This window comes from Panthera uncia, chromosome A2 (genome assembly GCF_023721935.1).
Source record: "Panthera uncia isolate 11264 chromosome A2, Puncia_PCG_1.0, whole genome shotgun sequence".
Lineage (NCBI taxonomy): Eukaryota > Metazoa > Chordata > Mammalia > Carnivora > Felidae > Panthera > Panthera uncia.
In genome coordinates this window covers 19,829,081-19,843,180 of record NC_064816.1, presented here as the reverse complement: position 1 = coordinate 19,843,180, position 14,100 = coordinate 19,829,081, and positions in this window count along the sequence as shown.

The following is a 14,100-nucleotide window of genomic DNA, read 5'->3' as shown; positions in this document are numbered from 1 at the left end:
GGCTCAGGTCATGACCTCACAGTTTGTGGGTTCGAGCCCCGCGTCGGGCTCTGTGCTGACAGGGTGAAGCCTGCTTTGGATTCTGTGTCTCCCTCTCTCTCTGTTCCGCCCCGACTCATGCTCTCTTTGTCTAAAAAATTTAAAAAAATTAAAAAAAAATTTTTTTTTAAAAAAGCTACTAAGATGTGGGAGTTTGTGTTATTGCACCATAACCTAGCCTATGCTGGTTGATATGTACACTTTATCCTGTTGCAAGTTAGTTTCAGAAATCAAGACCTGCATTTTAGAATCGTGATCTACTTTTGATGTCAGATCATCTGGAAAATGTTGGTTCTCACTGGCATTCATCTTGCTAGATGCACCAAGAGATCAAGAACATCTTGCTGTATGTTCAAATTCAGGAGAGTCTTGTACACTAATCAATACCACAAGGCAGGAGCACAAAGCAGAAAGCAACTTTCATGAGGAGAAATTCTTTGCATCAGTCTTGGGATTCTGTGGTGGGGCAGATTTTTATTCCATCAGTTCATGTGGCCTCTGGGGTTCTCTTCCTTTACTGCATTTTAATTGTGACTGGTCAAAGGTAAATGATTGCAAGAATTCAGGACCAGCAGGAAATGTAAGATTGATGTAGAACCAAAAATAAAAATAGTGAACATGAACATGTTCCATCTTTTCTCCAATAAGATATACTCAGCTTGGTTATTCAGTGTAAAAACTATTGTGAATTATTATACTGCATCCATAAGAGAAACCTTAAAATCCACTGTGAAAATAAAGCAGTGATTTTTTTTTTTTAATTTATGCAAAACCTGGGATAAATCAGGCTCTCCATCATCAATTCCAAACTGGAGGCAGCTGCCTTCTCAGGGAGGCACTCCTGGTTTCCATGGCCTCCCTTCCACTTATCCTTGACATCCTGGACCTCTTCCTTAGCATTCAGCCCCTAATGCCTCACGGAGGTGGCACCAAGGGGTAAAGAGATCCCTTTTGGGGGCTTCCAGGGCCAGCTCTACAGTGAGTTTTCAGGAGCCTCCTCTTCCACCCTCCACCCCTGCTTTTGTCTCTGCAGCGCTAGACCCTTCTCCAGGGCAGGCCCAAGGTAGGTGCACTGGGAGACCCCAGAGACACCAGAGCTCCGATGTGGGGATGGATAGGGTCCTGAGGCCGGAAGGAGTGGCGTTTTCTTTTTCTTTAAGTTTTTAAATTTTATTTGTTTTGAGAGAGAGAGAGCATGAGCGGGCAGAGGCAGAGAGAGAGGGAGAACCACCCGGGGTTCAAACTCAGGAACTCAGATCATGACCTGAGCTGAAATCAAGAGTCGATGCTTAACTGACTGAGCCACCCAGGCACCCCAGCAGTGGAGCTTTCTTAGGTGAAAGCTGTGAAACACCATAGGCTATTTTTCTTGCAAGGAGGGGTGGGGGGTATAAATAACGCTCCCAGAAGCAGCACTGCTGTGACAGATCCGGGATTGCCAAAGCACTGCAGGTTGAATTGTCAGAAAGGATTTTTAAGCCTTTTGAAATAGTTCTGTTTGTTTAGAGGCAGAGGCCCTGGGCCTCTAGGCAATTCTTCCTGGATCTGAGCAGTCTAGGTTTATCTGGGAAGAACCCATCCCTTCCTTCCAGAACAAAAAGGCATTGTTTACCAACAATGGACTTTGTTAAATGTGAATGACTACCTACCCTTTGCCCTAGAAACTGGGCTGGAACTTTCCAGTCAGAAGCAGAGTATGAATCCAGACTCAAGGCTTATTGGCTGTGTGACTTTAGGAAAGTTATTTAACCTCTCAGTCTTCATCATTAAAATGGGGTTAAGAGCATTAAATAAACAATATGTTTCTAGTGCATGTAGAAAGGCTCAAAGTTGTGGCTGGGCCAGCTTTGTGGGTGTGGGACCTGTGTAGTCACACAGGGAACCAAGGTCAGAAGGGTCCTGCACTCGAAGATTGAATATTGTCAAATATTCTACCGTTGCTGTCTAGCATTTCTTAATGATTTTTTGAGGAGGGGCCCATATTTGTATTTTGTACTCGGCCCTGAAAATTATGTAGTCGATTTCAGATCCCCTCTTTTCAGACCCCCTGGTCCTAGGGCTCAGGACCTCTCTGAGGAATTCCAGTAGGTGGTCACATGTTAGGAGGACCAGTGTCCAAACTGGGGGCGGGCCGGGGGGGGGGGGGAGCAGAGGTGGCACTGTGGTTCCTGGGCAGTACTGAGGCTGTAATGAGAACATCTGAACTCCCCCGCTATGACAGGCATGTCCTGGCCACTGGGCCCAGGAGAGCTCTTTAGGCAAGAGACCTAGAAACCCTCCCTCACTCAGTAGCTGTAGGCCACACTTGGGAGTCGTCCACAGGCTGATCCCTTGGGGGAAACTGAACACTGCATGTAATTCAGGCGTGGTACAAGCCACATGAATTATATGAAATCAGCCCCGGGTTCCTTGGAAAAGGAATGTTACCTCCATGCATGGCCATCATTATTTCCTATTGGTGGTACGTGAAATGAAGCATTCATTTAGCAAAAGCAGGCAATTTGTCAGGTGAGAAGTGTTCTATGTGAACTGAGTGTGACAGCTGAAATGTGCTGTACGGAGTTACCATGGGTTGCAATTGTGTTCCAACATTTTGCTTTTCTCTGTGGTGATTATGTTCACACACACACACACACACACACACACACACACACAGCCTTCCCAAAGAAGAGTCACACAACTGTAGTTATTGTGAGGGCTTGTTTAAGAAGTTGAGGGGGAGTAGAAAACACAACCCCAGAGTGTGCCACTTGGGCATGTAGATTGTTTTGAACTGAAGGAAATTAAGCTGACTCAGGAAAACCGCCCAAGGAATTCAGATAGAGGGCCTGTAACAGGAAGAGAGCTGTTACCAGAGATAACTGTTTACATCAGAAAGACTTATCTGTGGGGCGCCTGGGTGGCTTAGTCCCTTGCCCGTCCAACTCTTGATCCCAGCTGTCATGATCTCACAGTTCGTGGGGGTAAGCCCCCGTGTTGAGCCTCACGTTGACTGTGCAGACCCTGCTTGGGATTCTCTCTCTCCAAACAAACAAACAAGATTTTTAAAAATGCTGTTTAAAAAAACAGAAAACTTATCTGCCTCGCGTGACAAACATTTGTTTACCAAACATTTGCTCTTCTCATCTTCTTATGAATTGTCTTTCTCCCCATTGAAGCCCTAGCCCCCCACCCTTTTCTCCATGGCTCAGCATATCGTATACAAACCTCAATTGCCAGGGCACCTGGCTGGCTCAGTGAGAAGAGCATATGACTCTTTTTTTTTTTTTTAATGTTTATTTATTTATTTTGAGAGAGAGCTAGCAAGCTCCCATGTGAGTGGGGGAAGGGCAGAGAGAAAGGGACAGAGAGAATCCTAAGCAGGGATTCTGCGCTGTCAGCACCAAGCACGACTCAGGGCTTGATCTCACGGTTCATGTGATGATGACCTGAGCCGAAATCAACAGTCAGACACTTAATCTACTGACCCACCCAGATGCCCCAAGAGCATGACTCTTGATCTCAGGATGGTGAGTTTGATTCCCACATCGGGTGTAGAGATTACTTTAAATGAATAAATAAAAACTTAAAAACAAAACAAAAAAACCCCTCAGTTGCCTGACTGCCTGAAGGGGCCAAGGGCAGGCTACCCCAAAACGTGCCACTTTGGTATATTATTTTAAGTAAAATTTACTGAAGAAACAGCCTATGCAAGAAGGACACTCAGACCCTCCTCTGTCCCCCTGAAAGCAGAAAATAAATCTCCCAGGTGAAAGGTACCCTCCCTGTACCAGGAGATAAAGAGACACCCTTCTCACCAGAGATGGGAAATTCAGAGCCCAGAAGGCTGTATAAATAACTCTTGTTACTTTTTACTAATTTATGACCCCAGCCCAAATTCTGTTTAGAATTTCTTACTAATTGAGGCTCCCAAAGTTAAGTTTTCTTTGTTCCGTCAATTCCTCACAGATTTATTGTCTCTTTGTCTAAAGAGTATGACAACTGCCTGCCTTCATCATTTCTTGAAGTCTCAATTCCATAACTGGACTTCTGTACATGCGTAATGAAACTCTGGTATTTTTTCCTGTTCGTTAATCTGTGTCATGTCAATTTAATTCCTAGTCCAGTTGGAAGATGTTGAGAGTAGAGAAGAATTTTTTCTTCTCTTCAGTTGGTGTAGTTGGCAGGATACTTTAATTCACTGGACATCGCTCGCTCCAGACACTGTAGCAGCTGAGAGATCCTGGACATCCAACATCCAACATCCAACTGGCAAAAGGTAAGATCTCTTACCATGTCAGCCTCCTGGAAGCTCTACAGAGTCCAATGGAGATAGAGTGGTGAGAATCTTTTTTTCTTCCTGTAAATTTAGATTAGCAGGAGAAAATATTGTGGAACTAGCTCCTTGGGCAACTCTCAAGCTGACCTCAGAGACTGTTGAGTTAAAGAGACTGGCCATCCATTTAAACAAACTTTGCTGTGGATCCTCTATGTAAAAACAGAATGAGGTTTTTCCTTTTGTTCTGTGTCCTAAGAGTTTGGCTTTGTGACCCATGAGAACATTTTTCTCTGATTTCTGCCTTCAGGAGGGTACACTTACTGAGGTCCACTTTGGTGGCCAGTCAAATAGAGACGCATAGTTACAATTTGCACTCTGTCTGGCCAGGCCAGCTTGCAGGGGAATTTGTCATAAAAGGTCCCAGCCCATAAGGGGCCTTTGTTGTCCAAGCTTCGTTGCTTGGCAGGGCTAGAAAAATCCCATCCCAGTAGCACCCACCCAGTGTCACAAATTAGAGGGTCTGTGACTAGAGGCATCTCACCATTTCATGAGAGACCAGAGACTTCCTTACCTCCTGTGCAACAGAGGTCTTTGTTCTTAGACTAATTTTGGGAGTGAACTTTTGGATCATGGGGGTTATATCATATATGCCCTCTCTGGACACCCCTTGTATCTTTGGTTAAACCATTAAAAGGCTTATTGGTTTGAGTCCCTATTAATAGATCCTATTCATCAATGGCCAGACATTGACTATATTTGAAAAAATATAAATTGACTATATTTGAAAAAAAAAAAATCCTGTATAAAGGACTCTCAGTTGTCTTATTGGAATAATAGCTAGGCTTAAGGACTGCCTTGACAAGATAAAAATTAGACCTAAGACAAATGACCACATCTAAACTACATTTCCTTTCTTAAAATCCAGATCTCAAATCTGCCTATTTTAACTTCCCTTCCCCTACAAGATTTGCAGAGAGCATTCCAGCTTCATCTCTAGGTTCAAAATATACAGGCTACTCTTGTAAATGCTGAAGGCCAAAAAGTGAATTTAGCAGAAGCAACTGGGACAGGCAGTAGGCTCACTTTGCTGTAATCAGGTCTGCCAGCTTCAGGCATTTCTATGCAATAACCTTCGCAGATGTATCCTAGACACCCCCCGCCCCCAACCATGCCCCCCACTTCAAAGAATTCATATCCCTTGAACAGCAGCGGATCTTTTGAATTATAAAGCCCTTTTTCCTCCACTTTCAAAAGATCCTACCAAATTTAGAGAAGAATTAGAAAAATTAATTGCTATTCACAACCCTACTCACAGAGACCTTGACTGGCTGCTAAGGGGAGTTCTTCTGACCCAAGATTAAACCGGTTATTAGATAGGCCAGACTAGCCCCTGAGAAAACCCCTTCCACAAAAGAAACAGGTGATCCACATTTCTCATAGGCCCTCCTATAAATGATCTGCAAAAGGCCAGTATTCAGAGTCGAATAGAAGCCTAGGTTAAACTGTGTACTCAGTACTCAGAAAGAAGGCTTTTGTTAAAATGCTTTATGCAAACTTTACAAAGGCATAAATCTTTTGATTCTCATTTTAGTTAAAAATCTCTGTGATATAAAGAAACGAATTTAGTTTAAAAGGTGGGCTAATCCCTTGATATTCAGGCTATAATCCAGTTCTTTGGGGAATTAAAAACGCCTTTGTTTTACAAATATATATATATAAAATGAGAAATTCAGCCTAGAAACAAGTCACAGCCGACCTATCTTTACAAACCTCACCTATTTCTCTTAAAATGTTGATGGATATCGTACTTTTTTTTAAGTAGGCTCTATACCCAACATAGGGTTTGAACAACCCTGAGATCAAGAGTCACATGCTCTGCCAGCTGAGCCAGCCAGGCACCCCTGTTTATGGATAAAAGATCAAGCTACTGGAACAAAATTGTCCTATACTTAGAAAAACAACAACAACAAACAAACTTGTGCTCTTTCTCTGCCCCTTAAAGTTATTAATCTTCTGTCCTTGAAATGACATAGCCCACAACTGCCTAAGAATAAAGGGAAAAAAGGAGGGCGGGGAGTAGACCTTTTAAAATACAAGCTGCTAAAAGGGCTCTTTTAATGGCACCTCTGATATGCTCCAAATACCCACCTTAGAGAAAACATGGATACTTTCTCTGTAAATTTTCTACCCCCATCTTCTCTAGGACTTAAGAGCCATTCATTGAAATTCTTCGTTTTTTAAGTATATTTGTTTATTTTTGAGAGAGAGAGAAAGAGAATCCCAAGCAGGCTCCAGGCTAATAAACAGCATGACAAGGGGCTTGGCATGGGGTTCCATGTGGGGCTTGAACCCACCTACCATGACCTCATGACCTGAACTGAAATCAAAAGTCAGAGGCTTAACCGATGTAGCTACCCAGGCGCCCCTCCATAGGTCATTCTAACTCAGAAATTTATCTCCAAGAATTGGAATTCATAAGGAGCCCTCAGTTTTAGAAGCTATATTGTTTAGGAGAGGTTCCACTTTAAACTGTATAGCATGAAATTTAAAAATTTAATAAATGGGCCAATCTTAACCCTATTGTGGTATTAATTTCACAAAATGTAAGTGTATCAAGTCATCAGGTTGTACATGTTACTTAATGTTATATGTTAGTTATATCTCAATACAGCTGGGGGGGGCAACTTTCTAACTAGCTTAAACAATAAGGAATAATTGTTATTTCATGTAACAAGGGATTTCAAGGTAGGATGCTGTAGAGTTGGTGTGCAGGTCACAAAGACCCTGGGTCAGTGTCCTAGAGCTGCTCTAACACTCACACAAAGTGGGTGGCCTAAAACAATAGGGTTTTATTGTCTCAGTTCTGGAGGCCAGTAGTCCAAAATCAATTTGTCACCAGGGTCATGTTTCTCTGAAACCTATAGGAGACACTCCCATCTCTACTTCCAACTTCACAGGGCCACCTTCTGTCTCTCCCCTCTTCTCTCTCTCTTTTTTAAGTTTATTTTGAGAGAGACAGAGAGTGCAGGCAGGGGAGGAGTGGGGTGCATACAGAGGATCCCAAGCAGACTCTGTGTTGACAGCGGAGAGCCTGATGTGGGGCTTGAACTCACACACCGTGAGGTCACGACCCGAGCTGAAGTCAGATGCTTAACTGACTGAGCCACGCAGGAGCCCCTCTCCTCTTCTCATAAGGACACCAGTCATATTGGATTCAGGGCCCAGCCTACTCCAGTATGACTTCATCTTTACTAATTACATCTGCTGCAACCCTGTTTCCAAATTTGGTCACATTTTGGGGTGCTGGGGGTGGGGACTTCAATATATCTTTTGGGGTGGGGGACAAAATTCAATCCATAACGGACCTTTTCCATCTTTCTGCTCTGCCATTCTCATCCTGCTGGCTTGCCTTTAGGCTGCTTTCCTCATGATCAGACTTGGCTACAGGCATCACATCCAGCACAACAGTGTCCAACGGATGAAGAGGGATCATTTCTTCCTTGTATTTCTTTTAGAAGCAAAGAAACTGTGAGGTGCCTGGGTGACTCAGTCGGTTAAACATTTGACTCTTGGTTTCAGCTTAGGTCATGATCTCACGGTTCGTGGGTTCAAGCCCCTCATCGGGCTCGGAGGCCTGCTTGAGATTCTCTCTCTGCCCCACTCCCTCTCCCCCCCATCCCACAAATGTGCACTCTCTCTCTCTCTCTCTCAAAATAAATAAGCATTTAAAAAATAGATAAGCATTTAAAAAAAAAAGAGGCAAAGAAATCTTCCAAGACCCCTTCCCCAGCAGACTTCCTCTCATTTCTCATTAGCAAAAATACTATCACACTGACAAGCCTAATCCCATCACTGGAAGGGAAACAAGACCACCCATCATGATTGGTTTGGATCAAGGGTTCTCAAATTCCAGTATGTATCAGTATCACCTAGAGGGCTTGTTAAAACAAATTGCTGGGCTCCACCCCCAGAGCTTCTAGTTCAGTAGGTGTGGCACAAGATCTGAGAATTTGACTTTTTAAAAACTTTTATTATTTTTTTAAAAATTTAATGTTGGGGCACCTGGGTGGCTCAGTCGGTTGAGCACCCGACTTCGGCTCAGGTCATGGTCTCGCGGTTTGTGAGTTCGAGCCCCGTGTCAGGCTCTGTGGTGACAGCTCTGGGCCCGGAGCCTGCTTCGGATTCTGTGTCTCCCTCTCTCTCTGCCCCTCCCCTGCTCACGCTCTGTCTCTCGCTCTTTCAATAATAAATAAACGTTAAAAAATTTTTTTAAATAAAAAAAAATTTAAATTTAATGTTTTATTTATCCTTTATTTCTCTCTCAAGGATAAACGTTAAAAAAATTTTTGTAAATAAAAAATTTAATAAAATTTTTTTAATGTTTTATTTATCCTTGAGAGAGAGAGACAGAGCATAAGCGAGGGAGGGGCAGAGTGAGAGAGGGACACAGAATCGGAAGCAGGCTCCGGGCTCTGAGCTGTCACCACAGAGCCCGATGCGGGGCTCGAACTCACAAACCACGAGATCATGACCTGAGCTGAAGTCGGACGCTAAACCCACTGAGCCACCCCGGCGCCCCTTGATTTTTTTTAATGCTTACTTGTGAGAGGGAGCAAGTGGGGGAGGGGCAGAAAGAGGAAGAGAGAGAATCTGAAGCAGGCTCTGTGAGGTTAGCTCAGAGCCTGATGTGGGGCTCTAGCTCACAAACTGTGACAGCATGACCTGAGCTGAAATCAAGAGTCGGATGCTTTACCGACTGAACCACCTGGGTGCCCCAAGAATTTGACTTTTTTTTAAAAATTTTTTAACGTTTTATTTATTTTTGAGACAGGGAGAGACAGAGAATGAACAGGGGAGGGTCAGAGAGAGGGAGACACAGAATCCGAAACAGGCTCCAGGCTCCGAGCTGTCAGCACAGAGCCCGACGCGGGGCTCGAACTCACGGATCGCGAGATCATGACCTGAGCTGAAGTCGGCCGCTTAACCGACTGAGCCACCCAGGCGCCCAAGAATTTGACTTTTTGACAAGTTCTCAGGCAAGGCTGATGGCTACTGGTCCTAAGACCACACTTTGAGAACCGGTGGTTTAGACTGAGGATTTATCTCAGAGGACTAGGGTCAACTCTTGGAAAAGGCATTGCTATCCAGAGGAGGGAGGAATACCTGAACAAAATCAAGATTCCATCAGAAAAGAGCCAAGAGGGGCACCTGGGTGGCTCAGTCGGTTGAGTGGCCGACTTCCGCTCAGGTCATGATCTCGCACTCCGAGAGTTCCAGCCCCGTGAGTTCGAGCTGTGCTGACAGCTCAGAGCCTGGAGCCCGTTTCGGATTCTGTGTCTCCCTCTCTCTGACCCTCCCCTGTTCATGCTCTGTCTTTCCCTGTCTCAAAAAAAAAAAAAAAAAAAAAAAGAAAAAGAAAAAAGAAAAGAGCCAAGAGGAGGAAGCTATTGAGCAGGCAACCTTACAGCGGCCAAAGAACAGCTAGGAAGAGACAAGGAGTGTGTCCAGTCAGGTGAAAAGAGTCAGAACAGGAAGATGTCAATGGAGCCATGGAGAAGAGATTAGGGAGTGGTCAACACCATTAATGTCACAGACAGGAACAGGAAGGTAAGCACTGAACAGTGACCATTGGATTGGACCACTAAAATATCTTTATTGATGTCAGCAAAAGCAATTTTATTTTGAAGACAACACGTAGGAACAGTTATACAAAATGCAAAATATTTACATATCATTATCTGCTACTGATGCCAAGTGGTAGCACTAATTTCTAGGGCTGGGATTGGTTTTTCTGGAATCCAGGTAACTAGGTGATTAATAAGAGACCATGGAGTTTGGATTTACTGCTAAACAATAAAATAAGTTTACTGAGACAGAACTCAGTATTCTGAGCTCAAGTTCAAACATAGCCACATCCTGAGTCCTAAGTTAGACGAAAGGTCATGATTGTGGGGAATGGTTTGCATATCCTCATCTATTTGCCTCATCTCTTTGTCCACACATCTGTCTCTGCATATGTTCAGATGTCTACTAATCCATCAACTCCCACCTACTCCTCTCTATGCACATTTATTGTCAAGCTTCACATATATACATAGGTATCTACAGACAAACCCAGGTTCTGCCACTTGCTACTGGAATACCTCTCTTGGCCTCCATTTTCACACCTATAAAGTATAGATAATTGCATCTCTTATAGAGTTGTGAGGATTAGGTGAGAGATCACGTGTATAAATAAAACTGTATATGTATGCAAGGCAATTGGTATTATGGCTACACACCCTTTACTTTCTCCACATGTAGCATTGTCAGCTACGACTGATTTCCAAGTGTTGGATGGCTATGGTTTTTAAAATATATTTATACTGATTCCAACCATGTTACATTCTGGAAGAAGGAAAACTATGAAGGCTCTATAAAGATCAGGGTTTGCCAGGAGTTATGGTGGGGGTGGTAGGGATGAATTGGTGGAGCACAGAGGATTTTTAGGGCTGTGAAAATACTCTGTATATCATAATGATGGATACTTGTCATTATATGTTTGTCCAAACCCATACAATGTATAAAACCAAGAGTGAGCCCCAATGTAAATTATAGTTAGGGAGATTTTGATGTCAATATAGGTTCATCCTTCATAACAAATGTATCACTCTAGTGGGTGTTGTCGATAATGGGGGCTGCTATGAATGTGTGGGGACAGGGAGTATACCCGACATTTCTGTATCTTCCTTTTTTTTTTTTTTTTATAAGGGAAGAAAGGAAGGATAAGATTTTTTTTTTTTAATTTTTTTTAACGTTTATTTATTTTTGAGACAGAGAGAGACAGAGCATGAACGGGGGAGGGGCAGAGAGAGAGGGAGACACAGAACCGGAAGCAGGCTCCAGGCTCTGAGCCATCAGCCCAGAGCCCGATGCGGGGCTCAAACTCACGGACCGCGAGATCGTGACCTGAGCTGAAGTAGGATGCTCAACCGACTGAGCCACCCAGGTGCCCCTGTATCTTCCTCTTTTGATGTGAACTTACAACTGCTCTAAAAAAAATTAAGTGTTAGAAGAAAAAGAGAGAAAATGGAAAAAAGGTAAATGGGCCAAATATCTGAAATCCTTTGCCTAAATTCATCTATTCAATTAAAAATACAAATTGAGCCAGGGGTGCTGGGTGGCTCAGTCGGTTGAGTGTCTGACTCTTGATTTCAGCTCAGGTCATGATCTCAGGGTCATGGGATCAAGCCCCTTGTTAGATTCCGAGATGGGTGTGGAGCCTGCTTGAGATTCTCTCTCTCTCTTCTCGCTGGCCCTCTCCCCTGCTCACTCTCTCTCTCTCAAAAAAAAAAAAAAAGAAAAAGAAAAAAAAGAAAAAAGAAAAAAAAATTGAGTCAGACCCTGGCCGGACCTTAGATAAATTGGGAAGCAAAATTACTTCACAAACACATGATGGAATCATATGTAGCCACTCAAGATGTTCTGTACTCATTGACCTAGAAGATAGATGTTCATACTATTGGATGAAAAGAGTAGGTTATAAATATTAAATTATGAACCCATTAAAAATATATTTCAAGGAGAAATCTGAAAAGTTCTACATCAAAATGGTAAAATTTATGTCATGTATATTTTACCCTAATAAAAACCAATGTAACAGCAGTTACTTCTGGATGCTAGGTTTGTTTTTCTTGTTACTAATTTGTATTTTTTAGTGTCTCTGCAATGAATATGTATTTGCTTGTGTGAAAACTAAGTAAATAAATAAAATAATGATTTTAAGTTTATTTCTTTATTTTGAGGGAGGGGGAGAGGGAAAGAAAGGGGGAGGAGATCAAGGGGTGGGGAGGGCAGAGAGAGAGGGAGATTCCCAAGCAGGTTCCGCAGAGCCTGACTTCACAAACCACAAGATCACGACCTGAGCCGAAGTCAAGAGTCGGATGCTTAATGGACTGAGCCACCCAGGTGTCCCGATTTCTTTTTTTTTAAGTAGGCTCCATGCCCAATGTGGGGCTTGAACTCACAACCCTGAGATTGAGTCACACGCTCTACTGACTGACCCAGCCAGGTGCCCCAAATGAAATAATGATTTAAAAGAAAAGGAAAAATAAAAAATTAAGTCTGACACTCTTCAAGAAGTTTGATGCACTTCTGACTGCAGCAGTCCCGTCTACCCATCCCCCACTGGAGCCAGCCTTTCTGGGTCACCTTTTAATGTCCAGCCTTTAAGGCACTGTTGGACTGGAAGCTAGGAGAGCCCCACTCTAACAGGGCAGGAAGCCAGACGAGGAATGTGAAACAGGCTGAACCATTTCAGGACACTCTTAAAATATGAAAAAATGACTTTTCCATCCCAAAAATAATTCAGGGAGTCAAGTCTTGGGAGGAAACTTCAGTCTTAACAGTGAAATCTGGGAAAGGTATAGGGAGTACAAAACTAGAAAAGATTTTCTTACAGCTGACAATATTCAGTTGTTTCTATCTCTGGTTGTTTTTGTTTTCCGTAGGTTAAAAGAATTCAAACAAATGGTATCTCACTTGGTGTATTCAACTTCTTGGAAGTTCCAGGACATGGCACCAAATCTGTCCTTATTGCCATTTAAGCATTCAAAGCAGACTCTACATCAGCCTTTCCAGCCTGTGAAATAAAGGAGGAATTGCTGGGAAGTGAGAGCTCCAGGGCACAGAGGACTTTTCTTCTATTGCTTCGCAGTTTGGAAAGTTGCCATCCATTCAGGTTTCACTCAGACAGGCTTCTGCCAGATCCCAGAACAAATTGTAGCCAGAAGTTCTGCTCTTTGTGTGAAGGCAATTGCAGCCCAGACTTAGCCAGGATCTTGCCCTCTCCCTTCAAAGAACAACTTCTTTTTATGTGTAGGGATCCTGGCTTTCCTTTTACCCAGGGATGTCCCTTAGTTCTTTCTAGAAAGATTCAACTAGCCCAGGGTTTCTGCTTTCTTTTTACCATTGTCCAGGTTATATCTGGATCTCTGGATATCACATCTTCTTTTTTTTTTTTTTAATTTTTTTTAACGTTTATTTATTTTTGAGACAGAGAGAGACAGAGCATGAATGGGGGAGGGTCAGAGAGAGGGAGACACAGAATCTGAAACAGGCTCCAGGCTCTGAGCCATCAGCACAGAGCCTGACGCGGGGCTTGAACTCACGAACTGTGAGATCATGACCTGAGCCGAAGTCGGACGCTCAACCGACTGAGCCACCCAGGCGCCCCTCACATCTTCTTAATATCAGTGATTTTAATGTTTAAGTCTTTCCTTTTCCTTTTCTTCCTCTTTAGCCACTGCAGTTTAGCAAAGCAAAATAAACAGGCCTGTCTCCATTGTTAGAGACCTCAGGCAATTAATCTTTGAGTTGCTGCATGCAACTTAGAGATCTATGAACTCTCATAGGCTGCACTGAGTTTGACCTCTTGCACAGAAAGTTAAAGCCAAGGTGCCTGCCCGGTACCTATTTTGTGATCAGATATCGCTTTCCTTTGTTAGGGATCAACTTTCCTTCCTTTTAAGGCAAAAAATCTTTTAAACAAACCAGAGTATAATGCAGCTGTTTTACATCTTGAACGTGGTGGTGGCTGCACGACTGAACATGGGTGTCAAAACTTATAAAACTACCCATTTAAAAGGCCAGTTTTTACTGTACATCAATTATACCTCAATTAAGAACACCACCAACAATTTGGTTTACTACCCTGGAAAAATGTGCAATATACAATACTAACCTGGGGGGAAGTGATGGTTGCATTTATAAAGTTTATGTAGATATATGAATAAAGGAGGAGGAAATTGGGAGAACTTAATTTG